At 40.2% G+C, this 12,816-nt stretch overlaps 1 protein-coding gene across 3 annotated transcripts in view; it reads right to left on the reverse strand.

The window, feature by feature from the left end:
- XYLB (xylulokinase) overlaps positions 1-12,816 on the reverse strand; it is an 82,540-nt gene that overhangs the window by 42,341 nt on the left and 27,383 nt on the right. The gene's annotated exons all lie outside the window — the stretch shown is intronic.

Here is a 12,816-nt window from a genome sequence, read left to right on the forward strand (position 1 = left end):
TACTGTTTAATATTGAAAGTTATTGACAAAGGAAATGCTGATTCATGAAAGTGAGATTTTGCTCTAATGTATTCATGTGAAAACAAATGAACCTGTACTGCTACATGGTTCTTCCTCTTGCTCACATTTCATTTCAGCCCTGATAGAATTTCAGATGGGGTGAGTGAATCCTGCACAAATGCTGCAGCAAGTTTTTCTCAGCTGTGGGCCAACAAACAGAGCAGAGAACTGGAACAAGATGCCCAGGGAGGTCATGGAGTCTCTTTCCCTGGAGACATTCCAAACCCACCTGGACACATTCCTGTGTCACCTGCTCCAGGTGACCCTACCCTGGCAGGGGGATTGGGCTGGATGATCACCAGGGGTCCCTTCCAACCCAAACAGTTCAGTGATTCTGCAAACAAATTTGATGTCAAAGAAAAGCCTCGTATTCAGTGCAATAAGAATGCTCCTTGAGTGAAAAAGGCCACGACCACTTACAGAGTGAAGCAGAGCTGTCTCTGAACTTACAGAATCTGTTTATCTAGCTTGTTCCCTATTCATACAGCACGTTCTGCTTCATAGATACATATTTGCTGGGGCTTAATCCTGATTAAGATTTATATTCTAATCCAGCAGTATTTATCCTCACTACTCACAGCAGATGCACTATTCATAACCCAGTGCTTTCATTGATGCTGTTTTGCAGGAGGAAGCAGCACAAGCTCCTGTTGTGAAGCATGGTCAAACCTTAAAGGTCAACACCAACCACGCTTCCTTTATGCCAGTGCTTCCAGGGCTTCTCCATAACTGATTCCCATTTAACAGTATTCATTTAAAACAACTGCTGTTTGCTCTGCCTGGATGCAGAGATCCTCATTCTTTGCAAGTTGCTGGTGCCACACCATTCAATTCAGCTCAAGTACGAAATGATGCCATTGCAATATGGTCCTAGAAGGCCAGAGAATCATTCTGGAAGTCTAGTTATTATCTGACAGCAGTGTGGCAAAAAGGCCCCTAATGCTGAAAGAAGTACCTGAAAACATCTATGTAAGAGCATTTTCAAAAATCTTCAAGAGGAGAAGGCCAAGCAATGTCAGCCTCAAAACCACAAGACATTTCCTGCAAGGTAAAGATCTCTGTCTCCAACCCAGAAACTCCTCTCTACACACCACCACTGTGAGGAGACACTCACTAGTTGCCACCACCCTCATCAACAAAGCCAGCATATCTTCCAGGAGGTTTTTCAGCCAGAATGGTGTCATTTCTATTCCTAGCACAGATCAGGGATGACCATGGGAATGGACTGGGATGAATAGACTACACTGGCAGACAAAAGCATTTCAAGGAGTCAGTCTGCAGCCACACTCCAAGGATTTGTGCAATGAAGAGCATTGGAGGAAATCAAGAAAGGGAAGCATTTTGCTAATTATATGGTAGCAGTTATTGAGCATTCAAATGCATGAAACAAAGCAACATGGCAAATATCCTTAGGGTCCTCATCATGATGCAGAAAACAGGGGATTTTTAATTCTTTCCAGTAATAAAACATTATGGTGCCTTTCAGTGCCTTCACAGAACCATTTAGAATGGCTCTGGATGCAGGATGATTCAGAATTCCAAGAAACTGAAACAAGAGGAGGAAGACAGAGACAGTATGAGAAAAGGATTGGGTTTCAATATTTGGAGTACAATGGGCAAAAATTTCTCTGGTAACTGGGAAGAAGGCTCACAAAACATGCTCAGTGCTCAATGTCTTGCCCTACTCTGCCACATGCTCCCAGTGTAGACATGGACATTGCAAACAACTTAATTCCAGCATTGGAACCCCATCTCCCAAAGCCAAGTAGCACTTTGTATACAGTAGCTATGCTCACCCCATTAGGCTAAAATAGAGCAGCAACCACCTCCCAAGCCTCCATCACATCAATTCCAATAGTTATTCTGCCAGGAAAAGGTTAACCATGGACTGAAGCTGAATCAGTTGTACTCACATGCATGATTATGAAGCTACTTGCACTGCTTATCTCATACACTGGGAGAAAAAAGGGATCTATGTATAGTGAAACCAGAGCAACTGCTGCAAACATCAGCTGTCACCACTGCTCTGGCAACATCCCACTTGCATGGATTCCCAAGTGCAATAGTGCTTTCCAGAAGGCTGAATAACAGTGATGGAGGTCTCATGTTTTTTGTCTCTACACCCTGCTGTAAATGTAGAGCAGCCAGAGCAGAGGCAGCTCCTCCACTGGGGCTGGACACATGCCTTGACACCACCAGAACAAACTGAATTGATGAGCACACTGAGCTGAAAGTACTTTTTATCACTATACTGACAAGCTAAGAACACTTCTGCAGGGGGGCTCAACAGGACAAGCAAGTTCTTCCAGAGTGTATAATAATGATTCCTGTAGCAGCTCAGGAGCTGCTAAACAGGAGCTCTGGAGAACACCTGAGAAGCCTCATCACCTGATCCAGAGCCATGCAGCACCAGGATGGATGCAGAGGCACAGGCACAAGCCTGGCACAGCTCAGGAACATTGGTCCCACCACGTGCCCAGTCATGCAGCCAGACCTACCCCTGGTTATGGTGTCCTCTCTCAATATCGGACTGTCACAGGGTAGCCAGGGGGAGGTTTGGCAGCTGGTATGCTCCATTTCACCTTCCCGAACAGCTTCCGAGGAAAACACAGCTTAAGAATGAAAAATCAGCTTTTACACAGGCAAGTAGCTTGGCTGTGCACAAAGCAGGCAAGCCCAAAATGGCACACACACTTTTTCCTCTTTCCTCCTTGGATTTCTACTGATTCCAGTCAGTGATTTATAAATACAAAAATTATAAAAAGATATAAACCAAAGGACAAAGAACAACTTGGATCAATCTAGCTCTGATATGTGGAGGCATGCTTCATTTATTTTGGATGTTTTAATCATAGAGAGAGATATATCATGTGAAATGAGCATTTTCCTCGCTAGCTACCAGTATTTAAAGTTAGCAAAACAGAAGCCACTGAACATTTATTCAGGTGAACTCATGTATGTAATGGAGTTGCCTTCAGCAACTCTCCCTCGCTCCTGGGCCTCCTGTGACTGTGCTACCTACATTTATCTTCCTCTGATGATCACAGCTGGGCAGGATTTTCAAACTTTAAACCAGAAAGCCTTGAAGCCTGCATTATACACAGTGTTAACACAGCCCAAACAAGAGGCAAGAGCAGCAAGAGGTTTATTGTAATACTGGTATTTTCCAAGCTTTTATCGAACAAAGCATTTAATGTAATGTATTACACTTAATAAAGAGTCAGGAACTTGTACTGCAAATAACAGATCAGATATAATTGAAATTTGCTCTGCACCACTAGCCTACGTATATCAATAAAAACAATAACCACATTGGATTTTGGGCTCACTTCATTTGCATTTCTTAATTTAGTGTTTAACTAATTTAACAATAGTAATGATTTAATTCAAATTACAATCTAAGGAAAATAATTTTAAAAAGCCATTAAAGATTTCATTAAGATCCATCTAAATTAATATTAGCTTTCTTAATATTTTCCGTAAATGATTTTTTTCTCTCACCACTGAAACAAACATGAAGTTTCCTCTGTGCAGTGAAGCTTTAGACAAACCTTGTTAGATTTATTGGTATTATTTCAAGCAATTAATTAATATACATTAGAGTTATTTAGAGGAAAAGCACAAAAAATGGCAGGAAAATGGATGAAGCTGTTTTTAAAACACTGCATTCAACTTAGTTAATTGTTCTTTGAGCTTTTTATGTGGAGCTCTTAGGTACACACCATCCATTAGATCACTTTTTCCATACTTTTGTGGCATTGCTCCTAAGCATCAGATACACATGATTATTAAAGAACTACTTGCAATTAACTTATAAACACAATTCTGCATTTTCAAATAGATATGCCAGCAACTTCTTATTCTAATGTGTCATACTCAAAAACAATGGTTTCAGATGTTCACATCCATTTCAGTGGGTGCCAGACCTTTGCATTCACAACATTAAGTACCCAATATGAGCTTTGTATCACTTTCTTTGCAGCAAAACAGTTCATTTGCAGGTAACCTTAAGTCATTTAAATAGAAGTGCACTTAATTTGAAGAGATTAGTCAAGCAGCTCTTCACTTGTACATTTGTATTACCATTATAATTAGAACTACTTCAAAATAACAAAAAGTTCGCTTTTGACCAGAATAAACACAGAAAAAAAAAAAGATCAAGAGCATCTTAAGTGAAGAGAATGGATACTTTTGAAAATATCCTTCAAAATCCCTCCAGCTCTGTGACCAGTGACCACCTCCATTCCAACGCTACTCACAGGGCTGCTGCCTGTGATAGATAAAATATAGGTACAGGATAAAATATATGACATTTCTGTATGTTTTAAGCTGGCCACCAAGGAAATGGCTACGTGCAGATAAATTCTGACATCTATTCTGCTCTGCATTGCCATCTACAGATATTGGCAATGGAGAGGGAAGGAACTGAATGACCACTCCTGGAAACACAGAGAAGGCAGCCAGGGATGCCCTGGAATGGAGTTCCCAGGAGCCTTCCTTCAGCACATAGATACCTCCAGGATACAAAGCCCTCTGCCAACAAAGCCCATATTTGAAATGCAACAGAAGTGATATTAAGCTGTTGAAAACAAGACATAAGAACACCCTGAAGGAAGCTGCTAAGCGATGGAGTACATTTACAAGATAGACAAGCATGCTGAAATTTGGCTACCAACTTTAGAAATTGAACATGTTTACAAGCCAGTTCACTTGTTATTGTTACTGCAAAAGTGGAAATCAAAGAGATTGGTATTTGAAAAAGATGCAGCTGATTTCTACAACCAGGAGCTAATTGAACTTTCATCCACCATAACTTCTGAAAATGTCTAATAAATATGCATTTCAGAAGAATCCACCAAGATAGGCACAACCAGAGGTGAAACATTAAGTGCTAAGGCAATCTTTAGGAACATTTCAGATAAATACTGGCAAGTGCAGTTATCTGTAGTAGAGGTATCCTCCAAATAACTAATTCACTTTGAGACACTATGAAAAATAAAACCATCACAAACCCACCTTTTGCTTGTATTGTATATGCATCTATTTTTAATTTCAAATTTCCAGCTTTCAGAGATTTCTTGACATTTCTTATTAAGCTTCAGATATTGTCAAATGGAACACAAATACTTTAAAACCAACAGAAGTGGTAGAGAAGTGGCCGTTTTTAAATTCACTTTCTACTTGAGTAGTACTGATGTACAATGCTCAGCAGGTACTCCTGAGTTTAGTTTTACTTTGTCTGACGCTGTACAATCACTCTAACTGCAGTCAGAAAAAGACAATTTCAGATTCAAGCAAACTTTCTTTGTGTTCTTTTATCCATTCTTTGGATTTTCCAGCAAGGAAAGTTACAGCATTGACGAGCCGGAGGTCACTGCAAGACACTGTCAAGTCCAGCCTTTTGAACATCAAAGAGAAAAATTATATCACTGTCCAGAAGCCGGGATCAGGAATTTCATGTCACCCACCATGTCATCAAGGGACTTAATTCTGTGGATGCTCTAAACTCGCTCTTCCACACACCCGACTTTCTTCTTTGGGTTGGTCCTGTCACTGATCCCGAATTCCAGCCTCCAAGGGAAAAGGTAACACATTTCTGTTCTTACCTCAGAGAGAGAACTGGAGAAGTACACACTGCACTTGAAGGTTGTTTTTCATTAACTTCCCATCCTTTGCCACCTTTTACACTTGGACTAAAGTGATGTTGTGAAAGCCTTGGGGCTGAGACCTGTCACTTTACATGCCCCACACACACCTGTGCTAGTGCCTAAGTTAGACATACAGGTTAAATAACATTATAGTTTAAGGAATACCGTTCATGTGTGTTCTTGAAAACCACAGGCCAGAAATAAGAAAAAAAAAAAAAGTTGCCCAAATTAATTCCTCATGTCTGAAGAGAACTGAAGTTATACAAGTAGAAAGCAAAATAACTGTTGTCCACAGTTGTGTGAACTTTACTTGGGTCTCACTTAAACAAGAAATGTGGGAGGTGGTTGGCTATTTTTTTCTTGAGATAATTTGGGTAAGGGCTGAGTAGCTGACCTCTGGAAATCAAATCTGGTTGGAAACAAAGCTTTAGATATTCAAAGTTGGTTTTAAAATTTAGGCAGTAATCTCTTTTTAAGTGAGGGCAAATTGCCTTGCCTAATTTCGTGCAGCAAACAATCACAGCTAAAAATCACTGTATGTGCAGGCAAATAGAGGAAGCAGGGAAAGAATGACTTGTCAAGTAGGAACTGCTGTTAATACTGAAAACCCCAAGTGTGGGTTGATGCAGCTGAAAGCATTGAGATACTCAATGCTCAGGAGTGATGCATAACCTGAGACATGTAAAAGAAGCTGAATAACCTTAAACCAGAAAAAAAGGAAAAATGGCTGGAAGGACTAAGGAGTCTTGGGAGAGATGATTAGAGTTCACTAACAGGACTGTCACATTTGAGCAATAAAAATGAAAATACAGGAGCACACAGGAAGAAAGATTTTAAAGTAATAAATATGCAGCATTTCAGTAAGTGTCAACTAAGGTAAATGTAGTATTTTACAAGCAGAATGATTGTGAAAACAGGGCATCATTTACAGTGATACCAGAAGCTGCTCTGGGTATAAATGATTAATACACAGCAATGTTATATAGCTGTGAATCAGATGAACTTCCTAGAAATGGCATTTCTTACAGATTCTCATGTGTCCAAGATGGAATGGACAACTCTCATCTTTTAAACTCACTCTTCTATAACATAAATGATCTCTTTAGACCAGAGCACCTGGTTTAAGGGAAAAAAAAAAAAAAATCTTGTTCTTTAAACTGCCAGTGCTAAAGAATTCACTACACCACTGTCAATTGCTGCAGTTTGATTTCAGTTTCTGTTAAAAATCTGCACCTTGCTTGTCATTTGAGGTTTGCCTGCTTTCAGCTTCCAGTTATTGAACCATAATGTTTCTGCCTGTAAAGCTCAAGAGTCCTATACTATCAAGTTTCCTTTCCCCAAGAAGGTACTTATAGAGTGCAGTCATGTCATTCCCTTGCTAATCTAATTGGATTTAAAACTGTAGATCAGTCTCAAAAAACAAGCAATAAAAGGAGATTTAGTAGATAACCCAACTGATCTCCAGGTCCCCAGCTTCCAGAGATCCACAAAGCTCTAACAAACTCAGCAAACTGACAGCTTGACTATTTTTCTGAATACTGCTTGAACAGTACACCCACTGACAGAGCCATAAACAATCTCTCCTAACATCAGGGCACAGGAATTGAACCATTTACATACTTGGTCTTTTGCTGACCAAACATTAAAAGCAATTGTTCAAACAATGACAACATTTTATCATTGTGTCAGAAAAGAAAGACAGATAGCACCCTTTCCAATCTTTTTATTAACTCTTCAGATTTTCTGTCTTCATTGTGTTTCCTGTATATGTATGACAACAATAAAACAAAATAAAAGCAAGACAATAGTCACTGCATGAAAAATTCTAGAGCACGTAAGCAGCTTCCTTATAGCACATGAGGTCATTTCCTTCAGAGACATTTTATCTAAACCTTTAAAAAATTAGTTAAACTAATACTTTACTCTCCTGAGCCAAGTAATAATAAAAAGCCATTTTTTGTAAAATACTTGGTCAGGGAATTGGTAATGAGCTAACCAACCTTTCCAGATCACTGGCTTAAAACCAAGCCTTGCTTGATTGTGCCTTGAAGGCTCAGCTACGTGATAAAAGGCTGATGCTCTGTGAAAAATAGAAGGGGATAGAGTCAGGTTCTTGGCAAGCTATTGCCCATCTCACACTGGCACTCTTATCAGCCAGAAGTTTCATCAGAAAATACAAATATCCTCTGCAGCAGAATGGCTTATCTGGGAGGAAGATCCTGCCTCTGATGAATTTCAAAGTACTTCTTGAGCCAACACTCCTCCCTCAAAAATATAGGTTTAAGATGTAATGCAAAGGCATTTATGAGGTCTGTTTGTACTGCATGCCAAGCAGTACACTGTGCCCCATCTCTGTTCTACATGTTCCAATCTGGCTGTTACCACTATTCACTAGCTTGTTTCAAAAAGAAAGCTTTAACCTGTCACTGTCCTCTAATAATTTTTAAACTGTTTTCACAAGCTTGCTGAAGCAAAAGGCCCCTAACAGAGCCAGCACCCTCATGCTGCTGAAACACCATCAGCACTCTCAGCAGCAAACAGCAAGAGACAAGCACGAAGCCAACACAACATTTTAGTATTGATTTCTCTAAGAAATTTAAATCCCGCAGGGCATAAACATCAATTTAATCTGTATGCAGCTACAAAATGGCCTCACTCCCAGTGTTCCTTATTTCAGCCAAAACACTGCTACAACTGGAGTAAACACACACTTAGCAGTGCAAGCAAAGGCTGACAGAACAAGTATTCCCACGTTCCCAATAATTCGCAAGAGTTTTGGAGAGCACAATCACAAATACCAGACAGTCAAGGACAACCACCAGCAGGAAAATCTGTCTCATAGCCAGACACAAAGGCATCCCTGGAGCATCCCAAGGAGCAGTGGCACCCAGCCTTGCCAAGCAGGAGAGCCACTTCATCCTCCAACGAACCCAACACTTTGTTGTGGAATAACAGCCTCAGGTCTCACTTATGGGTTTCTGTGGCTCCACGTGACAACAGGAACAATGAAACACAACTCCTCCATGCTGTACTGATAGTTAGGAACAGGCTCCCCAGGGAAGTGGTGCAGTCACTATCCCTGGAAGTGTTCAAAAAACGAGTGGGCGTGGCACTTCACAACATGTCTTAGTGGGCATGGTGGTGTTAGGTCAAATGTTGGATGTGATGGTCTTGGAGGTCTTTTCCAACCTTAATGATTCTTTGATTCTGTTATCTGAGCATCCCTGGCTCTGTCAGACTGCCTTCCCTGCAGGGAAAATGCCACACGTTACTGCTACCTCCAGCCTGCTGAGAAGAGCATCAGAAGAAAACACCACCTGAAGAAAATGGAAATTTGTCACCTTGGAGTTTGCCCTCATGTAATTATAAGTTGAGTTTTTCAGAAATATAAGTCCCCCCTCTAATCACTGAGAAATCAAGCCTAGCATGCTCTGAGATTCCCTTTTTTCTTCTTAGCACTCCAGGACTGCTATTTTTTTTCAAGAATGCACCCCATGGAAAAAAATCAGCTCATTCTTACAGCAGTGCCAAGCCCCAGGCATGTCAGTGTCACCCTAGCCTGCACTTAAGCACCAATACAGTCACTAGAATTCAGGGCACCAGCATTATTTGTGAGTGATGGATTTATGTATGTAAGAAACTATAAATTACACGATAATCACAGACACAGGGCTTTACGGACAAAGCCTGCACTTGTAAAATGTGGCACCTTCTATCCATCAGCCCCTGCTGAGGACAGTTAGGCAGCAGTATCAGATTCTTAAAGGTATGAAGGTGACAGAACAGCACACTGGGCACCTGGAGTATTATGAACTCACTGATGGGCACAAAAACATGAAGACAGAAAGCCCTGTCCCAAGTCAACAGCTTCAACACAGACCCCACCCCAGATGACCTGCCTTCCTACAGGCAGGATTTATTAATTGCTGCTGTAGTCCCACAAAAGCTTACTTAACACAACTCTAGCACACACCTGATCCAGTATGTATTGACTCAGGGCTCAGATTACAATTGACATGAAGGTTTCTACACCGTAGAGGAGAATGTAATTTAAATATCTATTGACTACATGTGTGATCAACACAGAACCCCTACCTGTGTGCTGTTTTCCTTCAGTATATGTAACATACATCATGGCAATATTTACTTCACCTATCAGAAAGGAGGAGGATGGATTTTGCTTCCAAAATTAATCAGTTTTGTGGGTCTTCACCAGGAGAGCTTCACTAGGTCCAAGCAAGGATCATGGCAACATTCTCCGGTCAGTGTCAATTTTAGGATGAACTTTAGGACTGCTTGGTCAGGAATAGAAGCAACTCTGAAGTGATCATCAAGATTATTGAAGTATATACTGGCAGATCAGTCTGTACCACTGACAGCTTTATAGCTGCTGTGATCACCTGTGTCACTGAGCCGCAGACACTGTCATTTCTCCACACAGTTACCATGGTTTTGACTTCAGAGAGTCCCCAAACCATGCAGCAAGAATGGCTGTAAGTCCAGCCTCTGAACTACAGTTGTGAGCTTGGCTTTCCAAGGGGGATGGCTGCAAGCACTAAAAGGAAGTGACAAAACAGAAGGTGTTTATGATACAATCAAAATTCCGGAAAATAAAGGCAGAACAGCAAACCTTCACCTTATCTTCATGAATCTCTCAATGGGAGGATGTAAACAACAGGGACAGACCAAACTTCACTTGTTTGTTTCTAGATTCAACACTCAGTCCACCCCTTGAGCACATAAGCAAAACAGGATACAGGGTGTTACTGAATGATTTCCTCTGAAACCTGATTGAGAAAGATTAGAGCAATTAGAACAGAGTGACACACACTTTGAAGGCCCTTAAATCACAATTAATATAAGGTTTAACCTTTCTCCTAAGGATCATCTGGTGACTCTGCCATTTTCAGAACAAGACTGACACGTCCCAGCCTCCGAGACAAAATTCATGAGACAGAATCCCCTGCCCTCTACTGGTACCAAACCCGCACTGAAATCTGAGCTCATGTCACAGGCAGCACAAACAGCACCTGAGGAGTTGTTTTAAGGGGTATTTTAAACTATTATTTGTAATTTATATTAGATCTATAATGTGCCGGACACATCCAACTGGGAACAAAACCTCACATATAAAAAAGCTCTTTCAGCATCATTGCACTCCTTCCCGCAGCACCAGCTACACTGAGGATACAAAACACTGCTCCTAGCAAGATAATATATTCATTAACTGGAAGCAAATTCTAAGGGATTATCTAATGTTTGTCATGTTCACAGTGCATAATGACAAACTCTATATGGCAGATTTTTATTTGTTTATTTTTACAAAATTCTCTCTCACGTACACTGTTGCTTTTCTGATTACAGCCATCCAAACTGCATTTGGCCCAAGAACTGAGAGGCAAGTTCATAGCTGCCAAAATCATTTTCCAGCACCTTGGTGCCAGAGCTAGGGAAATTCTTAGCCAGGTTTCTGACTCGTGCACCACTGTGACAGCACCACACAAACCTCAGGGCACCACAGCAAGGCGTTTGTTGTGACTGACCATGTCACATACATTTCTTTTACACATTGATTTAATAGGTGTCATCACAGAACCTTCCAGATCTTGTGAGCACTTCTTACTGTATTCTCCCATTGCTGCAAACAACAGCAAAAAAAAAAAAAAAAAAAAAAAAAAAAAAAAAAAAAAAAAAAGCCAAGATTTACCCTGCTGTGATTATATTTCTGAATGTAAATCAGCTTGATTCCTGGAAATATCAAAGTAAATCCCCCATGTAGGCAAGGTCTAAAAGGAATTGAATAAACACAAGGGTCCTGACTGCATATTTCATCCAAAAAATAAATAAGCTTTTAAATCACATTAAAAGGAAGGAAAAAAAAAAAGGCAGCCTGAAAAATAGCAGCTATTAAACAAGAGAAAGTCTGGCAATGCTGGAGTAACTCCCACAATGCTCATCCGTACCCTGAAACACATTCAGAACACACCCTGTTTTCAGAGCTGTCACACAACAAATGCAGATGTGAGCCTGCCATCACTACACAAACAACAGAGTATGACATTTAAATAATACCACTAAGGAGAAGTGGGAGATGCACACAGCCTACACTATGTACTGCAGTTCTTTTTTAAAGCAACTCATCTGTTAAGTTACCAAATAGCTAAAAGGCCCTAGGGATGCAACAAAACAAAAGTATGTGATATTCCAAGGAATCTACAGGAATACAATCCAATCACACCTGTCTCCTTTTCATTACAGGCAGGTACAGCATTTAAAAAAATACTAAAGAAGAATTCTTAAAGCTTATTAAGCCACACCCTAAAACTATTTAGATTTTTGGCTGCCCTACTCAGCCTAAATGTATTTACAGATAATTTGTCCCCATTTGTTCCTGTGTCAGGGTTGTCTGGTACTTCAAATAGTCCTTCTCACATTCTGCTGCTTGTCTAACCCCTGACATTTACAGAGTGCAAAAGTGTCTTCAGCCATGAGCTTTCTAGGCTAAGCCAAGATTTTGGTGCAGCAGAATCTAAGAATGAAGGATAAACAGGTATTTTAAACAGTCTATTTGAAACTCTGCCTGTCTCCATGAATAACCTCCACAAATAAATACAGTTTCAACTATATAAGAAAATATATAACACAAAAACCTTTACAGCGTAAATTTATGAGGTGGTGTTGTCAAGCCTTGTGATTTGTTCCAGTATCTCTGCATTTTCTCAACTTTCAGCTCCTGGAGTTCTCTCTTAAAAATAAACAATAAAAATATTCTGTCCTTCATGATTATATATAAAAGCCTGGCGGCAGGAGTCAAGCAATGACTTGTGAAGAAGGAGGTCAGGATGTAAATAAAAATAATATGATTTTAAAAAATAAAATATTTATTAAAAACCCTCCAGAAGAGTTAATTCAGTGTTTTTAAGATGCCACTGGCTGATACACTGACAGAAAATGCCAATAAAAATCCTACAGACTTGCCTGTATTATTTTTGTAGAATTGTATACCCAGTAATGATCTGATCCCACTTCTCTAGGTAAAATACTGGCTGACTTTGTTGTTCCAATGTGCTAAAAACATATCATAAATTCTAGGAAGCAGGATCCCTCA

The sequence above is a fragment of the Corvus moneduloides genome, chromosome 1 (genome assembly GCF_009650955.1).
Source record: "Corvus moneduloides isolate bCorMon1 chromosome 1, bCorMon1.pri, whole genome shotgun sequence".
NCBI lineage: Eukaryota > Metazoa > Chordata > Aves > Passeriformes > Corvidae > Corvus > Corvus moneduloides.